Consider the following 18,552-nt stretch of genomic DNA (forward strand, 5'->3'; position numbering starts at 1 on the left):
TTTCATGTGTCTAGGCTTAAGAAATCCATTGGTCAGAGTGTAGTGCCTTCTACAGATTTACCCCCTTTGGATGAGGAGGGGAAGCTTGTGTTAGTACCTGAGGCTATTCTAGATACCAGAGAGAGGAAGCTTAGAAACAGGATAGTGAAGGAGTATTTGGTCAGATGGAAAGACTTGCCGGAGGAAGATTCTACATGGGAGAGTGAGCAGGTTATTCAGCAGGCTGGACTGAGATTGCTTGAGGACAAGCAATTTCAAGGGGGGCGGACTGTAATGTCCCCATTTTAGCAGTTGACCAAGTGTGTGTGTGTTAGCCTTGTTCTACATGGTCTCGAGGGCTAACAAAGAGTTTAATGGGATCTTGGAGTGTTTTGGCCTAGTCATTTCCAGTTTGGGCCGAAATGAAGTTGATTTACTCAGTTTCAGGCATACTTACTATTTTTAGTAAGTCGGCAGGATACAGTGCAGGTCAATTTTGGTGATTGGATTCGATACTCCTCAGTGAGAGCTTTTCGATGAGCTATCACTTGCATTATTCAGAGTCCGATTGCTAATACATTTTAATGCCTAAAGTTTTATTAAAGTAACGTCTAATTTAATTGTAAAATATTAAAGTGTTACTTTAATATTTATTTTATGGTGATGTGTACCCAAGGGAGACATAAGGGGTATTTTAATATATGTTTTATATTACACATCTTTTATCCCACATTGCCCATATGAGTTGAGCAGACCCATGGGAATAGAATAAAAGGAAGCATTTGTGGCTTCATTAGACAGGTTGAATATGAGAAGAAATTGGTGTGTGAGTTGCAGCTCCGTTCTTGGCATTTGAGGACATCTATCCTCTCTTGTAACATTATAGATGTCATTCCCTTGGGGTTTGGCCTTTGGAATTCTTTGTTATTGGCTTCATTATCAGGTAGTTTAGTTGCATTTTCGGCTATAGGCAGATTTGGTATTTTGCTCATATCTTCTTCACTACTTGTCCAACGCTTATGCCGCTTTGAGAGAATGGTATTACGAAGGTAGTGGAATGATTGAAGGAAAAAGTATTGTAGCAGCAAGTTCGAAAGCATGGGCTGGAGTATTATGTCAATACTACTGAAGTAATTAGTGAGTTGTTAAATCTGCCGTGTATTTGGTTTTATGAATTTTGAAAATAACATTTTATTAGCAGCAGTTCATTTACACTTTGCATATTATTGTAGTTTCTTGCTTGTTTATGTTGTATGATACCAATTCCATGCACAAAACACAACAAACAAATAAACATTTGATTTCCAGAGTTATAAGGGGTTTAAAACATTAAACGGAGAAATAAGAGGTTGCATGCAAACTGTTTGACAAAATTCCTTTCAGAAAATTGGTTTAGTTTTTGGGACATCCAGGGGTGCCCATTACACTCGAACTAGCTACTTATACTCTTTCCAGTCTAAGGATTGTCTCCTTGCAGCTGTGGCCGCTGCATGCCTCTAACCTCTCCAACACCTCTCTCATAGAAGGCCTCTGATTTGGTACTCTGTTGGTACAAACCAAACCCATATGTAATACTCGTAACATTTGTTCTATGCAAATATCTTCAACCGTCCGTTCATCTAGCACTTCCATTTTCTCCCCACCCATTTGTATTATGTTACAAATGCTAAATAATCTTTTAGGATATGTTGTTTAGTTCAAGAAGTAGTCTGGCAGTTTGATTATATAACGATTAATTTAGTTTTCTCAACTGCCCAAACAGTTTTTAGGTTGTATATATTCTTTTGTTATTTTAATAAAATTTTCTAGTGTGTGTGTGTGTGCATTTGATTTCATTTTCTTTGGGCCTGTTATAGTGGTATCAGAGCCAAGTTGTTGGAGAAAATAATTTAGATTGAATTGTGATTCCAATGCATTCTTTAATTTCAATTGTTGGAATAGTTCTTTCTGGAAAAGAGAATTATCATGAATGGTTTCGAAAAATTTAAAATACCCTTATTTTTAATGATTTGTGGGATGATGTTTGTGAAAGAAAAGATGACAAAGAAGAGCCAGAGTAGCCTACAGATGCAAAGGAACTCGTCATCTGGAAGGGTAAAGACAAAAAGGCTTATGCTCTCATTGCTGCCTCCATTACTAAAGAAGTAAGTAGACATATAATCTCTTGTAAGAGTGCATTTGCAGCATTAAAGAAATTGAAAGATCTGTATGATTCTCATTCAGAACTTGAAATCATTCAATTATTGATGAAGTTATTCAATTTAGAAATGAAAGATAATGATCCAATGAAGTTAGCCTCTGAAATTAGGGCTTTATTTCATGACATTGAAGCCACGGGTGTAAAAGTAGATTTACAACTCACTACTTTTATTAAAGCTCTTTATCCTACCTATTCACACTATCTTGAATCTCTTCAAGCTAGTGAAAAGATGAAAGATATAACATTTGACAAACTTGTGGAGAAGATTGTAGAGAGGGAAAAAGAAATTGGAAAAAAAATTCACTTTCAAATGCAGAGACTTTGTGTCTTACATAGAAACAACAAGGGCAAACATCCAAAGATGAGCCTTCCAGACATGACAGTAGCAACAGAGGTCATGGAAGAAGACAATCTAGAGGCAGGGGGAAATAAAAATTATTAAGGTGATAGACAATATTCTCAGCCACAACACCAGCATAGGGATTATCAACCAAAAGAAAGGCAATCTATACAACGCTATAGATGTGGAAAAATGGGTCATAGTGCCAATGCTTGCAGAACTTCATGTGAGAAGATTTGTGAAAAGAAGGAGAAGCCACCAAAAAGAGGTAACCCTCCTGAATCTACACATTATGTTATTGCACATTGCAATGTTGGGATTGAAGAAGTTTTTAGTACTTCAAATTCTTGTTTGAATGATAATTGTTTGTTAGATACTGGAGCCACATGTCATATGACCTATAGAAGAGATTTTTTTGAGACATTCAATGATTAAGTGGATGGAGTAGTATATTTTGCTGATAAATCTAAGATAAAACCTTCAGGCATTGGGTATATTAGACTTAAATTACTAGGCCTTGCTGATTATATACTTTCTAATGTTTTATATCTTCCACAGTTGAAGAGAAATTTAATATCACTTGTGCATATTAGACAACAAGGTCATTCAATACATATGTTTGATGGTATTATTGAGATCAGAAGAGATGATGATCATGTGATTGTAATGAATGGAGTTGAAGATGGAAAACTTTTATATTTGAAAGGTACTTCATCAAGTTCTCAGAATTATGCAAATTTCTCACAACAAGGTGGTAATATTTCTTCCAGTTTGTTATGGCATGCAAGATTTGGTCACATTAACTATGATAGTCTAAAACTTCTGAAACAAAATGGAGTTCAAGGACTTACCACTATCCCAAAACAAATTTCTCAATGTGATGCTTGCATTTTAGGCAAACACAGTAAACAACCTTTTCATGCTTCTACGTTTAGAGCTTCTAGAAAGTTGAGTCTCATTCACTCAGATTTGTGTGGGCCTATGCCCTTTCCATTAGCAAATGGAAATAAATACATAATGACCTTTTATTGATGACTATACTAGGATGTGTTGGGTTTATTTATTAAAAGAGAAATCTCAAGCTTTTGATACTTTCAAAAATTTCCATTTGTGCATTAAAAATGAGACTCAACTCAATATTGGAACCCTAAGAAGTGATAATGGTGGTGAGTACACTTCTAAAGATTTTTAAAATTATTTGCAAGAAAATGGTATTAAGCATCAAAAAAGTGTTCCATTTAACCCACAGCAGAATGGTGTAGTAGAACGTATGAATCGAACACTCTTGAATATGGTAAGATCTATGATGTTTTTCAAAAATGTTAATTTAATATTTTGGCGAGAAGCAGTTCTCTGTGCTGTCTACATAAAGAATAGAAGTCCTTCTACTGGATTGCAAAATAAACCCCCCTATGAAATGTGGTACGACCATCTTCCAAGAGTTAAGCATTTTAGGGTTTTTGGTTGCACATGTTCTGCTTTAATTCCTGCTCACTTGAGAAATAAATTGGAAGCTAGGAGTAGAAAGTGCATTTTTTGGGGATATTCTACTACTTTCAAAGCTTACCATTTATATGATGAGGAGAATAAAAAATTTGTTCTTTCTAGAGATGTTATATTTCTTGAATTTGACAAAGATGCACACAGTGTTGACAAAAAACTTTCTCATCTTGATAAATTTCAATTAAATAAATTCTATCATGAATGGGATAATGAACTTCCAACTCTTGAAGGGGGGATTCCCTTTCTAGGTGAATCTTTGGAAGTTACAAAGAATGAAGAACCTGTTGAAAGAGAAGACAACAATTCTAAAAAAAATTAGAATTTGAAATAGTTTGTGACAAAGAAGATAACAATTCCAAAATATCAGGAATCTTTTGTGAAGAACCTATTGCACAAGAATGTAAACCATCTGAACCTGTTGCATAAGAATGTGAACCAGCTTGTGAAGAATCTAATTCAAAGGCTCTGGAGGTTGATAAAACATCAAAGCAATCAATTCATAAATCAATGCGAACCAAGAAAATTCCTCAGAGGTATGAAGATTTTGAATTAAATTTTTCTATTGTTGATAAACCTTCTTCATTTCAAGAAGCAACAACAAGTAATGCATGGAGAAGTGCAATGCAAAGGGAGTATGATGCTCTCATTAAAAATGGAACTTGGAGGTTAGTGGATCCTCCAATTGGTGGCAAACCTATTGGCTGCACATGGGTATATAAGAACAAATATAAAGTTGATGGTTCACTTGATAAACATAAAGCAAGACTTGTAGCAAAAGGATATGCTCAGAGAGAAGGTGTTGACTACACTGAAACTTTTGCTCCTACAGCTAAGTGGGGAACTATTCAAGTATTGTTTTCTTTGGTAGCACAAAAAAGATGGCATATACATCATATGGATGTTTAAAAAGCCTCTTTAAATGGAGATTTGAAGGAAGATGTCTATATGCTGCAACCTCAAGGTTTTGTTATCAAAGGCCAAGAACAAAAGGTATGCAAATTGGTAAAATCTTTGTATGGTTTGAAGCAAGCACCACCTGCTTGGTATGAAAAATTGACTGAGCACCTCCTAAAATTAGACTACAAGCATTTAAGTCTTGATGATGCAACTCTCTTTGTCAAAAAAATTGGTAGATTAATTGTGTATCTAGTTGTATATGTTGATGATCTTCTCATCACAGGCAATAATGATGGTTATATAGAATCCATTAAGAGAGAGTTGAAAAAATGTTTTGATATGACTGACTTGGGATTACTTCATTATTACCTAGGTATTGAAGTGATTCAAAATCCTAAGTTCATTTTTATCTCTCAAAAAAAAAAAATATTGGAGATTTATTATACAGATTTGGCATGAAAGATTGTAATTCTGTTTCCACTCCAATGGAGCAAAATATGAAGCTTTCGTCCAATGAAGGAAATTGTTTTGAAGATCCAACCAAGTACAGGTAGCTTGTTGGAAGTTTGATTTATCTCACCACTACTCGCCCTGACATTACCTTTGCAATAGAAATTTTGACCAGATTTATGCATAAACCATGTGAGGGGCATTGGATTGCAACACAACGAGTTTTGAAATATTTAAAGGGAACTCAAACGCTTGGCATAAAATATTCAAGAGTTTCAGATTTCCATCTTACTGGCTATGTTGATTCATATTTTGATGGTGACAAAGAGCATGGGTTATCTACTTCTGGTTATTTGATGACCCTAGGATCAGCGGCTATTACTTGGAGATCAAGAAACAAACAATTCCTGCTGACTCTACAACTAAAGCAGAATATGTAGCAGCAGCTCAAGCTACAAAGGAAATTGTACGGCTAAGAAAAATTCTTGATGACTTGCAAGAGGCATAGACAGCTTCAACACCTTTATTTGTTGATAATAATTCTACAATACAATTGGCAAAGAATCCTAAATTTCATGATCGAACCAAGCATATCAACACCAAAAATCACTTGATTCAATATCATATTGAGGCAAAAACTATACAGCTGAAACATTGTTCCACTGAAGAACAAATTGCAGATATTTTTACTAAAGCTGGGACGTGTTAAATTTGAACAATTTTGAATGCTACTTGGAATGACAAATATCCCTTCAAATTAAGGGGGGAATGCTAAATAATCATTCGGGATATGTTGTTTAGTTCAAGTAGTCTGGCAGTTTGATTATGTAACGATTAATTTAGTTTTCTCAACTGCCCAAACAATTTTTAGATTGTATATATTCTTTTGTTATTCCACCTCACCCATGACTAGCTCTAACAACACCACTCCAAAGCTATGTACATCCCTCTTCTCATTCACTTTTAGCCTCTCCGCATATTCTAAACATCACATTTTCATATGCGGGAAAAAAATATGAGATAAGTTGTGCAAGCCAAAAAATTTTAAAAATAGAATTTGTGGAGAGAAAGTTTCGTACCTGAGGCTATATATCCATGCGAGACCACATAGCCAGACACCGAATGTGCTTTCCCCAACCTCTGAAGCACTCTGGAGACGCCAAAATCTGCAATTTTAGCCCCAAATTCGTCATCCAGCAAGATGTTGTTGGATTTTACATCGCTGTGCAATATTGGAGGGCAGCAATCATGATGCATATAACTCAGCCCCCGAGCTGCGCCAAGAGCAATTTGATATCTTATCCACCATTCCCCTGCCATTCCCTATCCTGCGCCTTGCCGGTGCAAACGGTCAAACAAGCTGCCATTTGGCATGAACTCGTATACCAAGAGCTTGAAATGTGCTTCTTCACTCGAAATGCAACACAGAAGCTTCAAGATGTTCTTGTGTCGGATGTGCCACAAGATATTCACCTCCACTTTCCCCATTTTACTTTCCTTTTCGTCACTTTTTCTCTTCAAACTTCAACTGATCTGCTGATATTACGGACCTTCTTCATGGCCACTACTTCTCCATTCTACAGATGGACCTTGTAAACTTTTCCAGCACTACCAAATCCAATCATGTTACTTTCTTTCAAATTTGGGAAGATGTATCACTCGTTCACTGACATCGAGTGGAATGGAGTTACTTTCCACAATGGTGTGCTTTTTGGCTTCTTGTAATACAACGAATGATATAGATAGACGGAACACAATGCAACGACCAGTAAAACTAAAAAGATCGATAGAAGAGTAGCCAAACTGCGAGGCGAGAGATTGTGCTAATTAGAGGAACACAAAGGAAGCATCAAATTTTGACCTCCGCATAGCCCCGAGTTTCCCACAAAGTTGTCCTTGTAAGCTAGATTGTCTAAGCCATTAGGAATGCGTCCGGACAAGTGATTGTTAGAAACATTGAAAAGGTAAGTATTCGATACTCCCAAGTCAGGAGGAACCCCTCCAGAAAGAAAATTGTTTGACAAATCAAGACTAGTCATGTCACTCAGAAACAATGCAGGGATTTTCCCAGTAAGTCTATTGTGACCCAAATTGAGCTCACTGAGATTCTTGAGAGATATTTTTCCTTAGGAATCTCATTTGACAGAAAGTTGTGGTCCAGCATAAGAATATTTACCAAAACCAAGCTCCCGAGCTCGTGGGGAATGGGGCTTGACAAGCGATTGTTGCCAGCTTCAAATACCAGAAGACTTTTCAACTGTCCGACTTGAGGAGGAATTCTTCACCCAAACAGATTGTTGCTTATCTTCAATCGACTCAGCTCCTTCGCTTGGCCAATTGCAGGTGAAATCTTCCCTCGAAACTTATTGTTGTTTAAGAACAATCCTTGGAGATTAACAGCGCCCCATAGCCCTGGAGGAATCTCACCGCTCAGCTGGTTGTTCTCAATGTAGAGAAAGTGCAGAGACTTACAGTCTTTAAAAGTAGAAGGCAGCGAACTGTTGAAATTGTTTGAAGTGATTTCGAAACCATACAACACTCCTCCCATGCACAGATTTGTCGGCAGAGGACCTTGTAATCTGCTTCTGGACAGATCAACTTTAATGAGATTTGAGTACATACCCAAATTGTGGGGCAACCCACCATTGAACTTATTGTCATCGAGCATCAAGTTATTCAAGTAACGTAGCTCCCTGAGCTGAGCAGGTATCATCCCCGTAAGCCGGTTGGAACAGAGTTGAAGAAGATTCAAGTTTGTGAGATTGGCAATCGCTTGAGGAATTGTGCCATTAAGCTGATTCCTATATGTTGGGTGATGCAACGCGCTCCCCTGCCCACAGGTGGTTAATTATGTGGTGCTCCATGTTCACTAACAGTCATGACTTTTGGTGCAACGATAAATGGGCCCTACAATTGGTATCAGAGCCTGGTTTTGGCTTGGTCATGGGTTCAAATCTCTCCAGTGCTTTCCCGACCCGTGTAAGCACTTGGTATGCGCGTCGAGGGGGAGATTGTTGGGTGATGCGACGTGCTCCCCTGCCCATAGGTGGTTAATTATGTGGTGTTCCATGTTCACTAACAGTCATGGCTTTTGGTGCAACGGCAAATGGGCCCTACAATTGGTATCAGAGCCTGGTTTTGGCTTGGTCATGGGTTCAAATCTTCCTGGTGCCTTCTCGACCCGCGTAAGCACCTGGTATGCATGTCGAGGGGGAGATTGTTGGGTGATGCGACGCACTCCCCTGCCCACAGGTGGTTAATTATGTGGTGTTCCATGTTCACTAACAGTCATGGCGATGATTTGACAGATCAAAAAGTTGTTGAAAAGATACTTTGTTGTTTGCCTAAAAAATTTGATGCCATTGTTGTTGCCATTGAAGAATCTAAAGATTTGACAATACTATCTATTGATGAATTGATGGGCTCACTTTTATCTCATGAATCAAGAATGAATAGAAATAACAATTCTTCTTTGGAGAATGCATTTAGATCATAGGTATCTTTTGGCAGAGGAAGAGGAAGATCAAATTACAGAGGAAGAGGAAGAGGTAGAAGCATAGATGGACGTGGAAGTCCAAATCAAGAAGAGAGAACAAATCAATCCATTCAGAGTTCGAATAGAGGATGTGGCAGAAGTTCATTCCAACACCTATCATCAAGGTTTGATAAATCTCGAATTCAGTGTCATTATTGTAAGAGATTTGGTCATATTGTGAGTGAATGTAGAAAGAAACAAGAGTATATTGAAAAGAATGGTGCTAATTACTCAGATGTATCTGATAACAATTCAGGAAGTTTATTTATAACTTGTAATGTTGCTCAAGAAAGCTCTAGTGATATATGGTTCCTAGATAGTGGATGTAGTAACCATATGATTGGAAATAAAGATTTGTTTGCTAGCTTGGATGATTCTATAAAATCTGAAGTAAAGAAAGGAAATGATAGTAAAGTCTTTGTAGTGGGAAAAGGTGTTATAAATGTCTTGACAAAAAATGAAGGAAAAAGATATATTCCTGATGTGTATTTTGTGCCTGCATTAAAACACAATCTCATGAGTGTTTGTCAACTAGTACAAAAGGGTTACAAAGTTTCTTTTGATAATGATGTTTGCACAATCTTGGATAGAAATCCTGGTGGCAGGTTAATTGCAAGGGTCAATATGACACAAAATCGAATGTTCCCCCTCCAGATTCATTACATTCAAGGAGGAAAACAAGTTAGTTTCAAGATAGTATACTCAGATCAGTCATGGCTATGGCATTTGAGGTATGGTCATCTTCATTTTGATGCTTTAAGCTTATTACAAAAGAAGAATATGGTGAAAGGATTGCCTCAAATATTGAAACCACCAAGTTCATGTGAAAGTTGTATTTTGGCAAAACAACATAGAGAAAGCTTCCCAATAGGAGGTTCATATAGAGTAAGAGCACCATTGGAATTAGTTCACACTAATATATGTGGACCTATGCAAACTCCATCTTTAAGAGGAAGTATATATTTCCTAACATTTATTGATGATTTTAGCAGGAAGATTTGGATATACTTTCTCAAACAAAAAAGTGAAGTTTTTGAAAAGTTCAAGGAGTTTAAAAATTTGGTTGAAAAACAAAGTGGTCACTACATCAAGGTATTGCGATCTGATAGAGGTGGTGAATTCAGTTCTAACAATTTTCTAGAATTTTGCAAATTTCATGAAATTAAGAAGCAGTTTACCACAAGGTACACACCACAACAAAATGGTGTAGCAGAAAGGAAGAATAGAACCATAATGGAAATGGAAAGGAGTATGTTGAAGGCCAAAAATCTATCCAATCAGTTTTGGGCAGAAGCAGTAGCATGTGCTGTATACATTTTGAATAGGAGTCCTACAAAGAGTGCTAAGAACACAATTCCACAAGAAGCATGGAATGGTAAGAAACATACAGTATCCCATTTTAGAGTTTTTGGATGTGTTTCTTATTCATTAGTTCCATTTGAATTGAGAAAGAAATTGGATGATAAAAGTGAAAAATGCATCTTTATTAGTTATAGTGAAAAATCAATGGCTTATAGATTGTATAATCTCGTTTCAAAGAAATTGATCATTAGCAGGGATGTTAAATTTGAAGAAGAAGATGAACATTGCATGAAAATGATATCAAACAAGTCACAAGAGGAGCACCAATATTACAAGGTGATGATGAATTCAAGGAACAAGGGACTCAATCAACACCCAATACTCCACCAAGGAACTTTGTGCAAGGTGCCTCACCTCCAAGTTCAAATGTAAGTGATAAATCTGATTCAAAATTCTCAATATCCAGTTACAAAGGTAAGAAGACAAGAAGTTTAAAATAAATATATGATCAAGAAGAAGAGAATGTAGATATTTACTCAAATTTTGCTTTATTTTCTTGTGATCCATTATATTTTGATGAAGCAATTAAAGAAGATAAATGGATCAAGGCAATGGATGAAGAAATTGACTCTATTGAAAGAAATAACACATGGGAATTAATGGATTTACCTAAAGGACAAGAATGTATAGGAGTCAAATGGGTTTACAAAACTAAATTTGATGAAAAAGGTGAAATTGTTAAGCACAAGGCAAGACTAGTTGCTAAAGGTTTTTCACAACAATATGGAGTTGATTATAATGAAACATTTGCTCCAATTGCTAGACTTGACACAATTCAAACTATTTTAGAAATAGCAACACAAAATGATTGGAAAGCGTATCAAATGGATGTAAAATCGGCTTTTTTGAATGGTTTTCTTGATGAAGAGGTATATGTTAAACAACGACCTAGTTATGAGGTTAGTGGGCATGAAAACAAGGTATATAAACTAAACAAGGCACTTTATGGTTTGAAACAAGCTCCTAGGGCTTGGTATAAGAGGATTGATTCATACATGATAAGTAATCAATTCAATAGAGGTAACAATGAGCCCACATTATATTTTAAGACTAATAAGGAAGGTCAGATTTTGATTGTATGCTTGTATGTTGATGACTTGATATTCACTGAAAATCTATCTATAGACATGTTCAAATCAAAAATGATGAAAGAATTTGAAATGACAGATTTGGGGTTGATGAGATATTTCTTAGGTATTGAAGTTATTCAATGTGACAAATGTATCTTCATTTGTCAATCCAAGTATATAAAGGATGTTTTAAAGAGATTTAAAATGATAAATTGCAATCCAGTGTCAACTCCAGTTGCAACAGGAACAAAACTTAGCAAGGAAGAAAAGGGCTCAAATGTTGATCCAACTATGTTTAAAAGACTTGTTGGAAGTTTAATGTATATGACAGCTATAAGGCCAGACATCATGTATAGTGTCAGTTTGATCTCAAGGTTCATGGAATCACCACAAAATTCTCATTGGCAAGTTGGAAAAAGGATATTGAGATATATTGTAAGAACAATGGGATATGGAATCCTATATTCCAAAGCTAACAATTTTGGTTTGATTGGTTATACTGACATTGATTTTGCAGGTAGAATTGATGATAGGAAGACCACTTCTGGATATATCTTTCACCTTGGATCAGGATCCATGTCATGGGCATCAAAGAAGCAGTCTATAGTGAGAATCTCATCAACTGAAGCAAAATATGTAGCTGCCACTTCCACAACATGTCAAGCAGTATGGATGCGTCAATTTTTTCTTGATCTTCACCATCATCAAGAGGAACCGACACCAATTCTTTGTGATAACAAATCAGCAATAACATTATCTAAAAATCATGTATTTCATAAGAGGAGAAAACATATTGATACAAGGTACCACTTCATTAGAGAATTGGTCAACAATGGAGAAATCTACCTTGAGTTCTGCAAATCTGAAGATCAATTGGTAGATATTTTCACTAAGGCATTACCAATGAATAACTTTGAATATCTGCGAGAGAAATTGGGTATTACTGATGCAAAATTTTTTAATGAAAAAAATTAAGGGGGAGTGTTAGTAGTATTAATTTTTTCCATTAATAGCAGACAACCAACCCACTGTCCAGCCCACAACTCAGTCGTCCATCCACCATCCACAATAAATTGCATAGCAGACACTCTATCCTCCTAGTCGCCCATGTTTTTAATATATGTTTAATATAGTGTAACATTTGTAAAATGTGTTGTGTGTAGAGAGTTCTCATACCCTCTATAAATAGAGGCCTTATGTAATGCATTTGTGCAAGGCAGTAAGGCAATAAAATCAGTTTTATTTCTGTGTATTTGTCTTTCTCTTTGCCTTCAAATGGTGCCATTGAAAGTGTTATTTGCTAAATCCAAGACTCTCAACTCACTTAGTTGGGAGACATGAGTGGGTAGCCTTCCAGCGAATTTGTTAAGCGACAAATCGAGCTTGCACGAACACTTGTAGTGCAAGAGGCCAAGTGGGAAGGGGTCGGTGAAAGCATTGTGATGGAGAGTCAAGACAGTGAGATTGGGTAGGAAAATCTGTGTACGTAATAATATGGGACTTTTCTTTTCCCAATGCATTCACTAGTCTTATATACGAAAGTAATTTATGTTTTATTCTAGTTAATGAGAAAAATTATTATGTGTATCAATTTAGAATCATATTTCATTATAGGTGATAAGGAAAGAAGCTTTTAGTACAACATTTTTCTAGTTTTGGATTTACATGTGGTAATAATAGTATGAATGTATTATTTGCAATTCATTATGTAGTTTTCACAAAGACTTAAAATTAGTCCAAGTCTTTCCTCTAATTAGACAAAAATCTCTGTACATCTAATAGAACCAAACGATTAATATCAATACAAAATAGTATTCAATGTTACAACAAAAGGAAAGGACATCTTATGATAGCATTCATCTATTTTGAATGTAGATATGGTGGTAGTAACATGAGACTATTATATGCAACGGATTCAATAGTCTTACTCATGACTAAAAACTAGTCCACATCTTTCTTCTAGTAGGATTAAAAAAACTAGGTGTGATGTCAAATAGGTTAGGAATAATAATTATAGATTTAGAGTCACATTTCATGTTAGGAAAAAAGGAAATGAGCTTTTAGAATATAGCATTCATCTATTTTTGGATTTATATGGTGGCAATAATATAAGATTATTCTTTATTTCTTCTAAGAGGCACCTAACATAGCTTACTCTTATAGAATTCAAATTTGGAATGATGACCAACAAAAAAAATAGTATGCACTTAGCAATTTTTTAATTTTTATTTTATTAAAATTAACTTGTTAAACTAAGAGTTGATTTCTTTTCTTTTTTCTTTTTATAACTTTGGGTTTTTGAAATATTATTTGTGTACACTATTTATTTATCTCTATTTTATTAATCATTCAAAATATAATGTGTCTATACTATTATTCAAATTATCTAAAAAAAATTATGATCAAATATAGCATGCATAAAAAAAGTGCCAATTTTTAGATATGACAACTCATCATATATGCTATCCACAATTAAAAAATGCACACCCTTCATTTCTACTTGGTCTTTGTAGTCAATGATATGGATTTAATAGTTATTATCCAATTGTGCTAAACCCTAAAATATTAGCTTTTCAAAATTTTATGAATTATTTTTCTATAGAGTGCCCCATTCTATTTTATTTAATAGAGGTTTATTTGAGATGGAATAAAAGTTCTTTATTGTCATAAATATTATCTTTAATTCTATGTATTTAATTATCATCTTTAATTATTGTCTCTTGAAGACAATATAAAACCTGTAATTATCATCTTCAATTATTGTCTCCTAAAGACGATATAAAACAAGGTATTTATTCTCTTGTAAAGACATTTTCACTTTTGTCTTTATCTAGAGATAATAGTTCTTTAATTGTAGAGATATAGCTATTGTTTAAAGAGAGAGGATATCTTTTTAAATATCAGTTATATGAAAAAATATAATAAAAATAATAAGAATTAATTTTAACATAATTTTTAGTATTTAATTTTTCCAAACATCTATAATAGAACATTCACTGTAAATATTTCCAATATTTTATTCCTGGAAAAAATTTACAAAGTCGTATAAAACTAACTTGAATAAATAGGAGTATATTCTTTTTCGCAATGAGAAAAAATGTTGACAAGTGATTGAAGAACTATAGAGCCCACCAAAGAGCCCATCACTTTTTTGACAAGTCATTGAAGAAGCATAAGAGTTAAAGTAATTGCTAGTAGTTAGAAAGGCTTCTTAACTTTATGAGAGTAGTGAAACTTCAGCTACAAAATCTTCAAAGCTTGTTCTGCTACATCTTCAACGGAAGCCTCCCCTAGTAGCATTGAAAGTGTCAGGCTCCTTAATGGTTAGGAAGAACTCATTCCTTGAGTGCACAAAAGGGCCACTTGAATAACCCTCAAAACCTCTTGTACATAATAATTATCTCCCAATTTTGAATCTACAAGATCCATAAGGTTGCCTTCACTAAGTAATTCAAACACATGCATTGCATAAACTTCATGTTATCTATTTGTCACAATAATTTGTCAAAAACCACTTCATGGAGATGTACAAAAAAAAAAAAATTTCTTTAAAAAAAAATTCTCATACTTAAAAAATTCGAAGTGGAAAGATGTCATACACAATCCTAGATATTTACCATTTTGATGATCTAAATACCTAATAAAGCTTGTTAATGGCACATAATTGCGCATAGGCAAACCAAGCTCTTGTTGCAATGCAAGTTTACCTACAAACTTGCAAGTTTCAAATGTTTTAATAGAATAATTAACATAACCATCATTATTGAGGTGGACATATAATTATGGTATTAACTCTATGACCTTATTTCTTCAACATTTACAATTGATTTCTATCGTACATCATCATAAAAGAATAGATTAAAACAAGAGTGAAAAAAAAATGGATAAATGATTGAATAGTTAAAGTTTGTACCTACATAGTATTAGAGAATTCCAAGTGCCATCAACATACTGAAAAAATTAACAACATCCAAATGTTTCCTGCATCACATCTTTGCAATGATGCAAGTTGTTCATAATGTTATTGAATTAGATTTGTTTTCTCAATGTGCAACCCCTCTCTAGGAATCACAATTTTTTTGTTTCATTATTGAGTGGTGATATTTAACTACACAAATTTGTATGATAGACACAATATGTAATGGAATCAGAAACTACTATATGAACTTAGTGATTGGTTTTTATGAATGAATATAAGAAATTATATCAAGGTCTATAAAGAATAGAGCTTAACTACAATAAAATATTAGATCATGGAAGAAGGGAGATGATTTGGCTCTCAACATCATAGAAATAAGAAAAAAAATCATAAATGATGCATATAAAAAAAATCTTGGTACAATTCATCAAAAGAAAATTCAATTTTTACATATAGAAAATTAGGGGTGGTCTTAGGCTATTGAATAGTTCTTTGTTGACAGAAGGTTAGTTTTAAGTCCAATTTTAAAGATTGAATGTAGAAGCTAGTGTATTTAGTAATTTTCTTAAGAAATTTGAAATATAGGTTAGCCACATCTTGTATAAAGTATAAAATCACAATACAAAAATTGAGATTTTATAGCCAAACAATAGCAAAATAGTCCAAGTTGTAAAACATACCATGCAATAAAGGGAATGATAGGGAACTTCTAGTTTTTTTCTTTGAGAATAAGCCTTGAAGATTTCAGCTTCAAATGATATTTTTTATGAATTTTATCAAGCAACTTCCCTGAACATGCATTTTAAAGTATAAAATATTCAAAAGTAGTCAGTTATCTGACTTAAATTTAAGTTCACTATTTCCTATACAGAGAAATAATTGTATGAAACTAGAGAGAACAAAAGGCCCTCTTTCACTATTATCACAAGAAAAAGGTGGTGATTTGTACAACTCAAATACTTTAATTTGTTAAAATAAAAATTAAAATCTTCAAGCTTGTATCCCTTACTCTTATTTTACAGATTCCTTTTAGCATTCCTCTCCATCTAGCCACTAAATTGATTTACAAAATTAAGGGAGAAAAATGTAGTCATAATCACTAAACTTGTAGCTTTTGACTTAGTCTACAAGTAACAAGGGTGAATTAGAAAATTAAGCATATACAATGGTTTGCCCTATCAAAAGAAATAACATCATCTTTCAAAATGAGATAAAATACATTGAAAACTTGAGGTTGGGGCTTAAGAGTATATTAGTTCCAGTAAGATTATCGATTTGGGTCATATTCCCTCACCTTTCCATGACTTGCGGTTGTGACAATTTTCATGGAAATGCACAATTTAAGGTCCATACACAACACTTGACTAAAAGTGGTCATGAATTATTCAGCAAAATGGATGGAATGAGAAAGGAAGAAGTGCAAAGATATAGGAGGAAGAGTGAGGTCATGATAATTTGGTGAAATGGTAGTTTCCTGAACTCAAGTTACCATACTATTTAGTGTAGGTTTTGGAAATATTTAAAAAAAAATTGGTTACCAAAAAAGTTACAAAAAATAATTGAAAGAATTCAAAACAAAGATCAAAGACGAAAAATAAATTTTTTTAATTTAAAAGCAATTATTCTAATTTCTTAAAGCTCTCTCAAAAGAGATAAATAAGTGATCTAATGGGATAATCTTTCAAGTTGGTCAACTTAAGCCTTAAAATATTGGTCCACAAATCTATAATAGATTATAGCATCCACCTATCCTACTTGTAGTAACCAGAATAATCACAGACATCAAACATGTACAATAACACTTTCTAACTCAAAGAAGGGCTATTAAAACAACTTTAGTGAAAGAAGCAAACTTTCTCGGCAACCTGCTTAAATAAGTCCCAAGTACATTCCAACTTACACCCCTTATGCCTATTTACGAATTCAACCAAATCTACACAACCCACCAACAATCTAGATCTACATCCTAAGAATCTCTACTGCTATCGGCAGATTCACTTGCACATGAAGTTCTATCCACTCCTAGTCCCCATCTTCTATCATTCAAACAATCTTTTGCTCTCCCACCCATCACTTCATTGTTAATCTACCATTTTTTATTAATAGAATATTATTTAGCTATCTAAAATATAACATATATGCAATTTAAATGGATCAAATAATAATTATTAATCTTAATATTGTTATATATATAATTTTTATATCTAAGACAAAAGGAAAAATGCTACAACACAATAAATTTAAGTTTTATTATAAAAATAACATATTGTTATATATAAATTCTAATATATATCCAACATGAAGGGACAAGTAGTTGAACCGTAACTTTTTTTGACAATCTCACATATTTAATGGGAAAACACAAGGATTTTATTAATATTTACCTTATATATTTTTGATAAGATGAATTGTTAATATGAAATATTCTAATACATATAAATTGCTATCCCACTAGCTGTAGACATTAATACTATTGTACTCTAAGATATCAATATTTATCTAAGCAAACCTTTGATTTTTTATAGTAAGCATATAGTATTTTTAAGTGAAACACATATAGTAGATAACTATGATATTTTATTTGAAATAAAAACTTATTTAAATTTCATTTGTTAATATTTTTTTATGTGGTTTTACTATAATATTTGTAATTTCTCAAGTGTTGAAGTATTGGTTTAGTTCTATTAGTGTTTGTATTTATTTATTTATAGTTTACATGTAGTTTAGTTAATTACATTATATACTAAAACCTTGTGGTAAGACTAGATATTCAGTCAATAGGCTTTACTTCTAAGTTTTCTCAAGTAAAACTTTTATAAAACCTGTCTCATGGTTGAAACCACCAATTATCTAGAAGTGAATTGTTTTGGTTGGAATGTGGTTTTATCCTATAGTATTGGACATTGAAGGCATACTATGATGTTAAAGTTATTTGATGGGTTGCTTGATTCAAGGGATGAAGGTGTAAGTCTTTAGCCAATTTCCTTCCTATTACCGCTCTTCCTCCACACATTATCTCTTTGTACCAAAACTTGCACTACACTTTTCTTCCTATTTACTCTTTTCCCTTATACCAATTTTCATAATCCCCACTATCCCTACATCTATCAGATAACATGTTGATTCATGTCATACTCATCATCTCATCAAAAATTGTATTGTCAAGGGTAGTTGTTAGTGATTTTATTGTTCCTAGATAATATAATCACACAATAATTAATAATACTATTTCTATAAGTTGAATAGTCCATGTCATTATTGTGCATACTTGGAATTAATAGTTTTTAAAAAAAATTG

The 18,552-nt window shown here is 33.7% G+C and overlaps 1 pseudogene; it reads right to left on the bottom strand.

Moving 5' to 3' along the window:
- Positions 1 to 1,435: 1,435 nt before the first annotated feature.
- On the bottom strand, positions 1,436 to 12,415 carry LOC149538328 (uncharacterized; annotated as a pseudogene).
- Between the last annotated feature and the right edge of the window lie 6,137 nt (positions 12,416 to 18,552).

This window comes from Cupressus sempervirens, chromosome 9, assembly GCF_028749045.1.
Source record: "Cupressus sempervirens isolate cs-2001-9-10 chromosome 9, ASM2874904v1, whole genome shotgun sequence".
NCBI classification, from domain to species: Eukaryota; Viridiplantae; Streptophyta; class Pinopsida; order Cupressales; family Cupressaceae; genus Cupressus; species Cupressus sempervirens.